This window comes from Thermobia domestica, chromosome 16, assembly GCF_964235325.1.
Source record: "Thermobia domestica chromosome 16, izTheDome1.hap1.1, whole genome shotgun sequence".
In the NCBI taxonomy this organism is placed as follows: domain Eukaryota; kingdom Metazoa; phylum Arthropoda; class Insecta; order Zygentoma; family Lepismatidae; genus Thermobia; species Thermobia domestica.
Window position 1 is genome coordinate 139,023,825 of NC_137469.1, and position 15,332 is coordinate 139,039,156.

The 15,332-nt window shown below is 37.2% G+C and overlaps 1 protein-coding gene across 1 annotated transcript in view; it reads right to left on the reverse strand.

The window, feature by feature from the left end:
• The window catches only part of LOC145672811 (uncharacterized), an 80,061-nt gene extending 69,178 nt beyond the window's left edge, over nucleotides 1-10,883 (reverse strand). The window contains exon 1 of the mRNA XM_081741967.1: nucleotides 10,391-10,883. The gene's annotated coding sequence lies outside the window, so the exon portion shown is untranslated. The remainder of the gene's footprint in view (nucleotides 1-10,390) is intronic.
• Between the last annotated feature and the right edge of the window lie 4,449 nt (nucleotides 10,884-15,332).

A 15,332-nucleotide genomic window follows, 5' to 3' on the forward strand; every position in this document is an offset into this window, starting at 1 on the left:
ATAGCCAAAAATTTTGACGATGTTTTTCTGAAGATAAGATCTGTTTTACATCAGCATAGATCTCGTAACCTCTCGTTGATATCTAGGGTCTACTTTGTAAATACATATGCCTTTTCCAAGTTGTGGTACATCTGTCAAATTCTGCCTATGCCTACACCTTACATTCAGAAGTTCACCAGCATTGCTAACTGGTTTGTGTGGACAGGTATGATTTTTCGAGTACGCTATCCAATTCCATGTCTACCATATAGTGCCGGGGGACTAAACCTTCTACATGTTGCCAGCAAAACGAAAGCCTTATTTTCTCACCGGGGATTCCAAAACATTCAAGGTATTGGAGATCACCTCAGTACTACGCTCCTTTCGTCTCTCGTAGCTACTAATGATGGATTACTACCAGTGAACTTATCTATGATTCCTACCGATTTCTGGTATTTTAAAGATGTCATATGTAATTATTTTTATTTGTCTGTGAGTGGCCTGCAAAACTTACCTCAAACAGTAAAACTTCTCTATAAATTGTTTCTACACGAACAACCCAGCGAACGTCATCATATAATTTCCAAATTCCCATCTGCGAATTGGCAACGTATTTGGAGGAACATTTCGTGTAATTTTGTGTCCACCTCAGCTCGTTCGTTATGGTACAGATCTGTTAATAACATAATAGATACTAAGGCTAAACGGCATCATCTTCAAATTACAGATGACAACCAATGTCATATTTGTGGGAAAGTTGATACTCTGGAACATCGTCTCACTACCTGCAACGAATCGCTCTCCGTTTGGAAAACTTATCGTGAAATGGTTCAGTACTTGTGTAAAATAAGCTTGGATTGCATTACTGTTCAAATGATCTTGTTTCCTGATTTTAGATTTTTTCCTACAGAGAAGCAAAATTCTGTTGTTTGGCTATCGGCTAATACTATAGAATTTATTCTGTCGCCTAGGTTACCTCAAGCACATCACACATACAAGGATTTCCTGTGTTCACGATATGGTAAATTCCCACCACCAAGAAAGAAAAAACTCTTTGCACATTACCTCAACTACTTATTGTATGGACGCCCGCTATAATTGGCATGTAATTTTTTTTGTTTAATTTTCCCTACTATACATTGACTTTGTACCAATGTACACAGTGTGTACCAATATGTAACTTTATTTTTGTATTTTGATACAATCTGTAACGTCAATTAGTAAAAATAAAAAGTGATTAAAAAAAAAAGTGGCTAGCACGTGTGCCTAAGGTATGTGGGGTCCCGGGTTCTATTTCCGGTGGGGGAGTTCGGAATTTTAATTCTCTTAGATATTTTTGTATTCGTGTTCCTGTCGTTCAAGATTAACGGAAATGATTATAAAACGTATATAACAGAGTACAAAATAGATACAAGTTACTCGGATACGTTCGGTGAATCAGTAAACTTAAAGAAAGGAAACAAAGTGCCTAAGGCATTTGTCTGTAAATTGAAAGGAACTCTTAAAGGTTAGTTCCAGTCTCACCAAGGTAACATTTTCCTTTTACATGTTCTCGAAGTTTCTCTTTGTATTTCTATCGGATTCGATTAAATAGAGCTTCGAAAGAGACCACGTTGAATTCATTTATTGACTAAGCCTGAAATTCTGATAAAGGTATGGCTCTGATTTTATTATTATTATTATTATTATTATTATTATTATTATTATTATTATTATTATTATTATTATTATTATTATTATTATTTAAAGTACGAAGTTTCAAATGAGACGATGCAGTATTTACGTAAACAAAATGAAAATTTATTTTATAATATTCACTAGTCCCCTATACATTTGCAAGGTTTTGCTTTGGGAAATGTAGTGTATACAACATTGAATAGTAAAAGTATTACAATAAAAATATATTATTAAAAATATTGATTAAGTAATTGGAGTTAAACATACTTTCCAGTAAGAACTATATAGAGAGAGGATTTACTTTAAAGTGCGATGCAAACGAATATTAGAGTTGTAATCTGATTAGAAATCGATAACTTACACAAGAATATTTACTTCATTTGTTCTATAGATCTTTATGCTTATCGTATTATAATTCACTTTAAAATTATTATTTTTCCATTTCAAAACCTAGAACGAGAAATAAATGTAATATTCTATTTGTTAAGGAAACCTTTCAAACTGATGATTTCAGGGCATGACCTGTGGGAGAATTTGAGACTCTGTCGACATAAATTTCCCCCTTCGTGGCCATAAGTTATCTTCGATCATGCTCAAAGTGAACTAATAATGTTTTATCAGTTTTCTCTCATTCATATATTGACCATTACCAGGGGAAAATCTTCTGAAATCGTCAATGCTTATAATTAGTTTTTCATTACAAATCAAAGGATAATAATGAAATATTGAACATAATATTTTGTTCTCAGCTGTGGATTTTAGATTTGCAATTCATATAATGTTCCCTTCTAATGGAATTTGAGAGAAAAGTAGTTGCCAAAGATTTATTTAAAGAAATGTTCTCATTTCCTCTGATGAAAATAGGAACACACTTAAAAAAACAGAAAAAAAGGAATACTCCCTTCAGGGTTTGAACACATAAACTTCTAATTGATAGACTAGTGACCCAAACCGCTCGAACAGTTTTTTTTTTCATTTTCTTTATTACAGTAGAGTTACATATAAATCATAAAGTACAGTCAGATTACATGAGTATCAGAGAACAGTTCCTTGTTTTCTATTAGTAGAGTGACAGAGATCAGAATACACGATTACATAGTGGTAGAACGTCCAAGGTCAGGGCGTTAGTTATAAGCTTGAACAAGAGCTACATCGAGGAAATGTGCAAATAGGGTTTTTCGTCTGGTTGGTGGAAAATGTCTATATCTGGTATACAAGTAATCCTGGTAGTCGGTGATACGGCGTAACTCAGGAGTAAAGATATAATGAACAGTACTCGATAATAACCACAGCACTGAGTTGTGTTTAGCGCTGGGAAAGAGACGGAAATCAGGAAATAAGACGAGATCACTGGTAACAGAAGCGGGCACTGTACGGCAAATAGTACTGATCATTCGTTGAAACTTCGCCCAAATATGAGCTGCATTACAACAAATTGTTAATCGATGGTCCAAGTCATCGACACGACCACATTTGATACAAAGGGCACTGTCACTGAAATGTAAGCGATGTCGTTTAGCACGAGTGTCCACAAGGTCGTTCACCACAGCGTACCAACTCGAGATTGTCGGTCCAGAAAGGTGAGAGGCAAAGATATTACTCCATACTCTCGTCCATTGTCGTGCGGGGTGCTTTTCGTAGAGGCGATGAGGAGGGAGAGAAAGTTGGCTAAGTAAATACTGGTACAAGTCTTTCACTGAACTAGGCAACGCAGCCGTCAGACTGGCAGTCATATAAGCATAGGAACAAATAACATCACTATAATACCAATAAACATCAGGAATATGGCAGACATTAAGGGGAAATGTATATGAGACAGTGTCATGACAGTAAGAAAGAAGGGCATGGCTGATTCCCGTAAGGCTGGTTGTAAGGCTCTGGAAGCCTCGGAACAGAAACAAAGCCCGAGCTTTTAGACCGACGTGGATAAGGTTGAGACCACCATCTTTTGGTGAGAGGCATGTGAAGGGATACTTAACTCTAAAGACGTGACCATGCCAAAGAAACCAATTAACAACACTCGTAATGCGTTGAGCAATATCACTGGGCATAGGAAGCAGCTGACACACATACCACAATTTGGATAGAGCATAAGTATTCAGAAAGTATATCCGAGACAATAAGCACAGCTGGCGTGAACGATGAGACTGGAGAATATGCCGGATGCTGTTTACGAGTATCTTATAGTTCACATGGACTGTTTCAGAAATGGTAGAGGAAAATGTGATGCCCAAGATTTTTAACTGAGGCACTACATTAGTGATAAGTGGATACTCAGAAGAAGCTTGTGTGCCAAGAACCAAAAGCTTAGTTTTCGACTGATTGATCTGAGCGCCAGATAATGCAGTGTATTCCATCAAACAGGTATCAAGGGTGCGAATATCACTGCAATCGTGGATGAAAACTGTCACATCATCACCATAACTGCAGACTCGTAAGGTATGGCCATGAAGGGAAAGGCCGGAGAGACGAGCATGAATACTATAAAGAAGAGGGCAAAGAGAAATGGCAAACAAGCTCATACTCAAGGGGCACCCTTGACGCACACTTCGTTTGACACGCACAGGCTCAGTGAGAAATCCATTGATTTTAAGTTTACTTTGAGCATTGTCGTACAAGATACGAATCCAGCGAATGAACTGCTCCCCGAGACCTAAGGTGGAGAGTATAGAACAGTTCGTATGTCTTCAGGGCATCTTTTTTGACTTTTGGGTAAAGTAGTTTCCTGCTTCACACTTCTTTTTGTTTATGTCGATACGACTATAAGTTTGTGGTGAATATTTGGCAGTTACAGGTCTTGCAATGCATAAAATTCTTTTTCGTATAAATTATGTTTAATTTTACGTCCTAATAACTTCTATACAACAGGTTGAATCTGTGAAATGATTGGAGTTTGAGTGATCGTAAATGTTTTCATAGTTAGGAGCCTGCATATGCAAACCCGCTCAACGTGGGGATTGACTTTTGAGAAATTTGGTACTTTTTTTCCATGTCGAATTATGCAATGAATATATTTTGGCTCTTGTATTAACAAATCCAATTTAGCGTTAGTATTTTCACATTGAGGTGAGATCATTCATTGTCTTTTATATTAAAGTAAACCAGCCTGAACGAAGCGAACTCAATAACAAATAGAAAAATTAAACCACAAATACAATTTTTAATATATTTTGTGCATTATGATAAATTGAACGCAACACAAATTGTAACGTTTGGAAATTTGTATTGTAATCATGACAAATCATCATTTGCAGGAACTTTAAACATACAACCATAAAGAAAGTCCCCAGAACCTGTATAATGCAATGTTTTATTTATTATTTTTATTATTTTTGTTTTTTATTTTTATTTTTATTTTTATTTTTTGTTTTTATTGTAATTATTTTTTTTTGCTTTCCATTTTTATATTATTTTTATTTGTTATTTTTGTTTTTTCACTTGACTAAAGAGAACATTGAAATAAGTCTTTAGTAGCAATATACATGGAGTTAGATACATTACAGGCCATAGACCATGTTTTGCCAAAATACAATATTCAAATGCGCTAGATGAATTAGGTAGCTGTTATAGGTGAATTGTTGGGAGGTATGTTTATTTAATAGCGAGTGTAATCGCCATTAACTTCTATAACTGCTTGCAGTCGGTTTGGGATGGAATCAACCAGGCGAGCAATATAGTTTCGCCGTGTACAGTCCGTCTATGTATGTTGAACCAGCTCCCATAATTCATCTCCAGTGCGTGGTGGATTCCGCGGCCAATTTTCTTGAAGTTCTCTTACAACGGTACTCCAAACGTTTTCTATTGGATTCAAATCCGCTGCCCGAGGTACCCAATCGACTAGCTCGATATGTGGTTCCCGTTGTAGATATGCCTGAACAAGATTGGAATCGTGTACAGAGCTATGATCCTATTGTAAGTGTACGATTGCGTCGTCAGCTAATCGAGCTCGTATCTCAGGAAGCGCATCCTCCAATAGTTCCAAATATTTCTGACCATTAAGTCGACCATTAATGCGGTAGATACCACCACCACCGGCATCTTTACATATCCAACCCCAACAATGAATGGTAACATGTCCCATTCGACATGAACGCGTCATGTATCGTGGTTCATATCGTGTTCCAGGTGGACGATAGACACGCCGAGGACCATCGTTTGCAGTAGAAAAAACTTTCTCGTCTGTAAAGACAACGCTGTCCCACATACGACCGATATTTTCTTCTGCAAACGCCCGTCGATCGACCATGTGGCTATCTGACAGTTGTTCTTTCCTTGCAGCCCGGAACGACCTCAGATTTGCATTTCTGAGGCGGCGCCGAACGGTGTTTACATCACCTGGAAACCCCGATGCCTCTTTTAGTTGTCGGGCAGACATGAAAGGATGCCGACGGCATTCTTCAGTTAGAGAGTGATCTTAAACTGCAGAAGAAACTCGAGGCCGGCCAGATCCAGGTTTTCGGGCTACATTTCCACTTTCTTGATGACGTTTCCACCATCTGTACGCAGTAGCACGATCGACGCCATATTCCAGACCTGCATCAGTAACACTCATGTTTGCATGTTGAATGAGAGCTATAACACCCTGTTTAATTGCACTGTCGTAATGACGCGCCATGCTCCCAGAGTCCCAGCACACCACAATGCACATTATCAACTAACGATAATATGCAGTCGCTTGTGACGTTGTGAAAACAACGCAGGCGCATTGAATTGATTCCTACTCAAAGAAAGTACTTTAGGATTGGGTTTGACCTAATATGTCTCTTTTCCGCGAAAGTGTAACTTCTCCTATATTTTCTGAAGAACAAGCTTACTGACTGAAGTCCCCTAGCACCAAACTTATCTCCACATTTACCACTTCTCTACAATAAGAAACGAAAATAATCCGCACAAGCTTGCTATAATGGAGCGGTACAGAACTTGAATAAATTAAGTCTTCCTAAGACTAACCATCATGGTCACGGGGTTTCAGGCACCTGTTTGTTGTACTTTTGGTGTCCATGAGTATGGGTTCGAAGCCCAACGCTGCCACTTCTTTATTTTTTGCAGCTATGTCGGAACGTTCAAATTTTCATCTTTACATTCCAAATAAGAGGAATTATGTTGACATTTATTTGGATATATTTTTAAAACGAAGAAAAAAGTGAAAACAATACACCCAAACAAACACTATTACCAGTACTAAAGAATTGCTACGAAAGACTAAAACGAACATCTAGGCTCCTAACGACGGGGCTTGCAATTTGGGCTAAAGTGGGTTAAGAACTATTGTAGTCAATAGTCCTCAACGGACTCAAACCCGTGTCCACGTGCAGCAAGACGTAAGTAAATATTTTGTGTAACACTGTGCGCAAGCTTATTCGACAATAATACTTGTAGTGCTGTTCCCGACCTTTATGTATACGTAAGATAGATCCCTCCTCGTGCCATATAACTTTATGGTGGATAAACACCATGTGTGTGGCTTTTATAGAAACGGAAAAGGAAATGAGACAGGAGCCTAATCCCAAAAGGATCGTCCGCGAGATGGACGCTGTGTGACTTGCTTGTGCGTGGCGACGAAAATATAGTAGGATATTAATATTATTGTTCGTTAAGGTGACATCTTATGCAATGAAGGTTAGAATGTATTATTATTATTATTATTATTATTATTATTATTATTATTATTATGAGCGTACTTTTGAACGTGCACTGGGAAATTAATGCGTAACTTGTTATTATTTCTGAATTTTTTCCTGGATTGTATGTTATTTAATTTATTAGTGGGCACTATCTTGTCTCCAGGTCATCGAATAAATAAATTTCGGCGTGTACTGTGGTGTAAATAGCATTACAGAAAAAACTAGTTCGTTCCAAACATCACGGCTGAACTTAGTAATATTTGGCTTAGGTTTTGAGCTGCGAAGATAGCGTAGGGGTAACGTGTTTGACTCATGACTAGTGCATCTAGGCAACATAGGTTCAAACCTTCTTCAGGCCAACCTTTGTTTTTTCACAAAGCGATCGTGAGGAATCGAAGATTGACTTTTCATACTAAATGAGGAATCGTTAAGAAGGTGGAAGCACACACCTGTATCACGATGGAGACAATTTACGAATGTTGGTTGGGGATGAGCAAACAACATTTACAGGAATTACTAGGATTGATCGAAACTGTTCAATGATCACAAGTATCCACTTTTCATATTATTGGTCTTAGAAAGAAACACTAAACCATTTGTTAAAAGATGTTTTGGGTACAGTAATCTGTGGAGTAGCGGTAGCGTGCTGGATTTGCAACTGGAAGACCTCGGTTCGATTCCCCATCAAGTAAATTCTTTTTCTCATAAAGTAATGGCTACAAACAGAGGTTCATCTCCCGTTGGAGAACTTACAAAGCATCACTTGTGAAAATATGAGTAAAGAGTGTATGCGTTCCTTGTTATACAGTATAATAATAATTAGTGTTCATTTATAAATTCGTCTTTCTCCCTGTGTCCTGTCATCTTTATCTTCGTCTCCTATTTATTACTTCTCTCTCTCTTATTGCTTCTCTCTCTCGTAAATCTGTTGTTTGTCCTCCAGGTTATCGTGTCTCAATCGAATCACTGGGTCAGTACGGGTTCGAATCTTCGACGCAGTGTCGGTCCATAACCAATCCACATCACCCAACTGGTCAATGGTCCACTTAAGCTCTGGCACGTTCATTCTATCTGTTCGAATTAGAAAGTTATATTCACAATAGGTGAAATTGAGACTGGATGTTCAGAACAGATAAATCTTCAGAGATGACTAGAAAATGGTCCCTTTTCTGCTGGTTCAAGAGAAGATTTTATTTATATTAGTTTGACAAAAAGTTCGTTTCCATCCTATAATTCAATGTATTTTATTCACGTTTTCAATGTGAAACATGCAAGGTCTGTTACGTTTATAAAGAACATCCAATTTTTGTTTTGAAAATTTGTAACTTTTCATTATGATACAGTTTGGATTTCTAATATTGACTCTTTCTAATAGATATTAGCAGTAAAATAGCACTCATTTATTTACCCTTTTCTTTGTTTCCTTTTTTTAATTTTTGTTGAGTTTGTATTAGTAGTCCGGAATGGAGGTATTACTGGGTTTATTATAATGTATTTCGTATCAGTACGTTCAATGAACACCACCGAATTTGCTACCGAAACACGTGAAACAAATCACGTGTGTTAAACTACTGACATTATTCTATATTTTTCAGAGCTCTACAATTTCACAGGAAATTGAGTATTTAATTTGACCTCCAAGTTTGGTATTCATTTTGAAAGTGACTTAATGGTTGTTTCCTGTATTTTCTATGTATTCGAATAGTCCTGAAGAAATATATAATCTAAACTTACTTCTATATTCCTGTTGGATTTCTGGAAATGGAACTTTATAATGTTAGGTTCTTTTTTAAAATACTTTTAAATTCCTTATTTTTATCTATGTTCAGTTTTTCTTTTCCTTCTTCTGTCCTCTTTCCTCTCTCTATCTCAGTTCTGTATGTCTGTCTAACAGGCATACATCGCTTTCAACTGTTCATTCTGTTTGTGTTTAAGTCTCTCCCTACATTATCTTATGAATCTTGTTTCGTCTCGGTTTGATTGTTTCATTTTGTGTATACTAATATATGTATATTTTGTAATAAGAATTGCACTAATCTTTTTTGCTGATTTTAGTATGGGAGAGAGGAAAGGAGGAGTGAGAGGGGATGTTTTACCAGACACAATTATGGGATAAGAAGGAGTATATTGGATGACCTAACTGCAAGGCATTAGGTGTCGCAATTTTTTTGATGCGGAGTGTACCATGAGACACGATCACCAACCACGGTGCAGAGACAGTTCCAGACAACATTTGGGAGGACTCCACCTGATGTCAAGAGCATTAAAGCCTGGTATGAGAAGTTCAAGAACACAGGGTCGGTTGCTGACCTTCCGAGGTCTGGTCGATCTGGAAATTGAATATCGCCTAGATGTGCTACGTGCTACCAAGGGTGCTCATGTGGAAGTGTACTGATGTGACCAAAACTTTTATAGTTTGTAAACAATTCAACACCAGTTTCATATTTCTATCTTATTTCTAGCCTGAGTTATCAATTTCTGTAATCAGGGAAGGACTTCTCGGACACCCTGTAATTCTTGGTGTTTTTGTGGACGTACGAAGGATGTTGGTAAAGGGAAATGAGACCTCATGATGAGATTCTCCGAAATGAAAATCACGAAAGAAAAAACAAGTGACACATGTAAGACACATCAATTTCACTTTATAAAGCGAAAAATAAAATAATCACGTCTCATTTCGAAAAAAAATAGTAAATCAAAATATTTACGATAAAAGAAGACAAAAGGAACGCGCAATACCAAATAATGAGATTTATTCATCACTTTCAGTAAGGTTGAGTCATAGTAGCGAATGAACGTTAGGCTACAATTTGGTTTTCCCCAAATCATTAATCCCTTCATGAACATTGAAGATCTTTTACCTGTTTTCGTCAAAATACTACAAATTTTCTCACACTAGTGACATTTGTAGTACATTCTTTATTTTAACCACATGAACTCATTTTGTTTACAGACACTTTATCAAAATCAGATAGTAGATTTTGTCACTCGCTATAGGTTAACATATAGAATACATCTAATTTTAAACGCACACGCACAATATGATGCTGTCTGATTGGTTTGTGTGCATGTGTCTGGATAAATATAGAAAAAAAATAGATTATACTTACGGATTCAAGTTTCCCTTCAATGTTAGTGAACATAGTCTTGCTCATGCATGGAATATCTAAAATGCTGAGGAATTCTTCTAAGTTGGAGTAACCACTTCCTATAGATACCGGGGCCCAAACTGCTGACGTATTAACAGTTGACACTTTCCTTTTTGAGTCCAATTTCTCAGTAGAATGGCTAACTTCCCGGTTGCATGCTCGACATTTGAAGTACAAATAACTAACAAGTCCTAGTCGCCGTTCTTTTATAAAGTCCAATTTACCGCCAGTGCATATTCTTCTATGGTTATCTTGAAGTGTTAATGCCCATTGAAGAAAATGTTCCAAGTTAACAATTTGATAGCCGCTTGGGACGCCATTTCGTGTCACATTTCCACGCTCAGTCTCAAGTATGAAAGTTTCAGAATCAAAGCTGCAAAGAAGAAACAAGTGAGTATCGTTCCACAGTGTGAAACTACGGTAGACTTCCAAACTATACAAATTACATAGTAAAACTGGAAATGGTAGAGACCGGAAATAGTTGATTTCTATCACTTCCGGTTTAAATAGAAGATTGTCGAAGGAGATTGTACCGATTCTTGGAACGATGAATCGATTCTCAGAAATCTCTTGTCGATACCTCTTACCGTTTTTGAGTTATGACAAATACTGTTGAAACCGGAAGTGGCCGATTTGTATAGCTTCCGGTTTAAGTTGAAGATTGGTGAAGGAGATAGGACATATTCTTAGGATGCTGAATCGATTTCTGAAAACTGCTTCTCGATAACTCTTACAGTTTTATGTCAATGAAAATTAATATTGAAACCAGAAGTAGTAGTGAATTTCTACCACTTCCGGTTTTAGTGCAAATACAGAAGTCGAAGTGTTTTGTTTCTTTGACACCTTGAATCGATTTCTGAGAACCGTTTGACGCTAGCTATTATCGTTTCTGGGTTATGACTATTACTGTTGAAACAGGAAGTGGTAAAAATTGAAGTAGGAGGTTATTGAAGGAGATGGAATCTGTTCATGGGATGCTGAATCGATTCCCGAAAACCACTTGTCGATAGATTTTACCGCTTTAATTGTATGAAAATAAACTGAAACCGAAAGTAATAATGAATATGTACCACTTTCGGTTCTAGTAGAAAGGCAGAAGTGGAAGTGGTTTGCTTCCTTGAGACCCTGAATCAATTTCCGAAAACCGTTTGTCGATAGCTGTTACCGTTTTATGAGTTATGAGTTAAAACCGCAAATTGCCGATTTTTACCACTTCTGGTAAGTAGGAGGTTTCTGAAGGAGATGGAATCTATTCGCTGGATCGACCGCTTGTCGATAGCTCTTACCGTTTTTGCTGTGATACCTGTTGACAGACAGACGGACGGACACAGCCGTTCTAAAGGACTTCAATTTCTTATGCATAGCATAGAGGCATCATTGTGATACAATGATAGCTACGTGATATATATAGAGACGTGCAGATGAACGGGGGTCTATGGGTTCATACACACCCCTCCCAGAAAATTCTAAGCAAATGAAAAAAATACTCCTATAGAAAAATAAATAGCAAATTCCACATTTTAGAAGTTGGAAAAATCGGATCTCACTGAGAAATGATTTTTTCCTTCTATCATACCACTTTTGTGATGCAATTATCATCAGAGCTGGTAATTGCGCGTCAAAAGTTTTTTTTTTTTTTTTTTTGCGAATCACGTTTTTGGACGTTCAAAATGCTCAGCAATTACATTTTTTTAAGCTTCTACCAGGAGCGTAGCCAGAGTTCTGTTTGGGTGGGGGGCATATATACTAAACTAGTAGTATAAATAGCAAACTAGTATTTATATACTAGTTTAAATATTTGGAAGGCAAGTCAAGATTTGGACCCCGTGCTCCCCCTAGCTACATCCTTGGTTTCTACACAACTTTTTTTCCGCTAGAAAGTACCCAAGTGAATTAAATAGCTGCATAAATTGCTTGCTATAGTACATGTAAATAAATTTTAGGAAAAAAAAATCATTCAAGTCATAGCCTGCGATGCGGGGGCTTGCGAATATGATTCCCGATGTGAACACTTGGTAGACGTTGAAAAAAAATGGTGGATCAAGACGACTAAAACTATATACCAGATGAGAGGATAAAGACGCATGCTAACGTGAAGAATACACTCATTTGTAGCTACAATATATGAAATGCACTAGTTTTCGTAGTGACTCTGGCGTTTTTACCATGCCTTGAAAGAAAGAAAGCGAAACAGATACCCTACTATGGCACCTGAAATGCCCGCGGCTGAGTCAATACTTAGAAACATTTTGGCGGAACAAGAATGAGGAAAACCAATCCCGCAGGAGGGGGAGTAGAAATGACATGCCAATTCCAATGTGAAAACCCTCTGTGCAGCACAAAGGAAAAAAAAAGGTCTTATCAGCTCTCGTTTGCTTGCTTCTTCTCAATTCTTGGAATTCTAACCCAAAGCTAGTCAGTCACGTGATGTGCAAAGCAGAGAAATTCTTGGTTCATCTGCTTGCCCCACAGTACCGTTTTGCGAGATAGGATGTACTCATAACTGATAGATGAGACTTATTATTATTATTATTATTATTATTATTATTATTATTATTATTACGGGCGGGACAACTTCACACTTACCCGTCCGATTTTGAGATTTTTCACCTCAAATCGTTAGTTTAGGTTAGTTGCTAAAATTATTATTTTCGAACGAGTTCTTTTATACTAGAAATAAATTAGGGAGAGGAGATATAGTGTGAAGTTCTCCACCCATGAACAATATCCATATAGGTATACTGCATTATATAACTAGTTGCTCGTCAGTTTACGCAGTTCTGAAGCTGCCTATCTCAGTTTTGCAAAAGTAAATATTTTATTTGACAAATATGTTTGAGGACCAAGTGGCATGTAATTATAATCGTTCTTCTTCTCTTTAATCAACATCATATTCGTATACATCGCTCTTTGTCAAGATATGTATCATCATCATAATTAATTCCACATAATCTCTAGTCCATTAACATTAAATTATTATTATATTGTGCTAAAGATCGAACAAAATAACACGCACAAATTTTATACGTACCATGGAATATTTCAGAGCGAAAATGATTCTCGCATGTGAATATTATTATATTATTTAATTGTCAACATTATTTATACCTTCCTTACTGTCCGATCCTAATTGACAAATATTGTACCTACGTAAACCAAGATTTCGAAGATAGACCCCCCCTGGTATGACTTACGGTTCACGGGTATCCTTGCAAGCCACTGTTCTTAGCACTCTAATTTATTGAAATAACTTACAGTACACTGGTACCCTTATTTGGTTCGCAGTGAGAGAGTATTAAATGTAGTACAATCAGTCTTGGGAAGTAACGTAACGCAGGTAACGCGTTACTTGTAACGCGTTACTTTTTAAGTAACGTTTCCTAGTAACGCGTTACATTTTTTCCAAAGTAACTGTAACGGTAACGCGTTACAAATTTTTAAGTAACGTACCTAGTTTGCGTTACTTTTTTTGCGTTACATTTCGGATGAGTAACTACAATATATGTATATTTTTTTCTGAAACAAATGTTTGTTTCCTGTAAGTGAATTTCTCAGAATGGAACAATGGAGCATGAACGATGTCAGTGACCGACAATTTCTGCACTGTTCGCCTTTTCCCGTTTCGCCTTATGACCTCTAGCAATGAAATTTGCATGTAAAACCTGTTATCACTTTTCATCTTAATGTAAGGCGGAACGGGAAATCTTGATGTGCATTTTCCCGTTTCGCCTTACGAACTTTATGCTGGTAGGCTTGCAAATACATTCATAGATACAATTTGATTTGTTTATTTACATAACCAAATATAGTGACACTTGCTGTTTTTGGAAGATGAGGACAGCCTCATGGAAATCACGTGTACTGATTGCAAGCACCTGGAAGATTTTGTCTTAGATTTTGACAGCTCCAAATCAATATATTCAGTGAGTGAACTACGAGTGCAATGGTACTGGTAGTCTATTTTACTTTCATTGGTGGTGTTTTTATAAAGATGGAGAACGAAAATATTTTATCGTTCGAACATTTGAAAGAATACTTTTTCTTAAAAGCTGAAGATGATGGTGATCAGAATTTAAAAGTAAAGTGGTGCCCCGGTGGGAAATATTAATCGACAACTAGGGTGCCATAATTAACGACATTCAGTAAGGGGTTAATATGAATAAACTGTGTTCTGATGAGCAGGCCTACTTTATTTTGTAATGTTGATGGTATGTAATATTAGAGTTCTTTTAGATCAGTTTGTAAAGTCCCGTTGATTATGAGTTTGGAACAACCAGCTTTAAAAAGCATGTATCGATTTTAGAGTTATTGGCAAATTTTGATTCACCCCCAGTTCATGTGTTTTCATTTTGTCAGTTGTAGTGAAATGTTTCTCTGTATTCTGTATTTTTAATTTTACATAGCAACATTGTTATTATTATATAATTAGTTTAGCAGAATAATAATAAGCGACCATTTTTTTCTAACGCATAGGGATGGGCACGAGTCGAGCTAAAACTCGACTCGAATCCAAGTCGAGTTTCAAGTCGAGTCAAAAGTAATATCCTTGAGTTGAGTTTGATAAATGGCTCGCTCGTTTTAACTCGTTTTGAAATCATGGCCTGGTTAGACTGGAAAGCGAAAGCTATAAGAAATGTAAGCTAAGCAGTAATATGGAATACTTTTAGTGTAGCTCACGAGAGGGGACACTGCTCGCATCTCGTCTCGTCTCGATAGCGAGACTACAAGAGATTTTTTATAACAAGCTTAGCTCGGCTCGGCTTAACTGAGCCGATGGCTCGAGCCGGGTCGTTTGGGGTGAACCATTGGCTCGAGCTGGCTTGGTTGGGGCGAGTCATCTGTACGTTCGACTCAACTGAGCGAAGGGCTCTAGCCGACTCGGTTGGGTGAGCTGTTGGCTCAG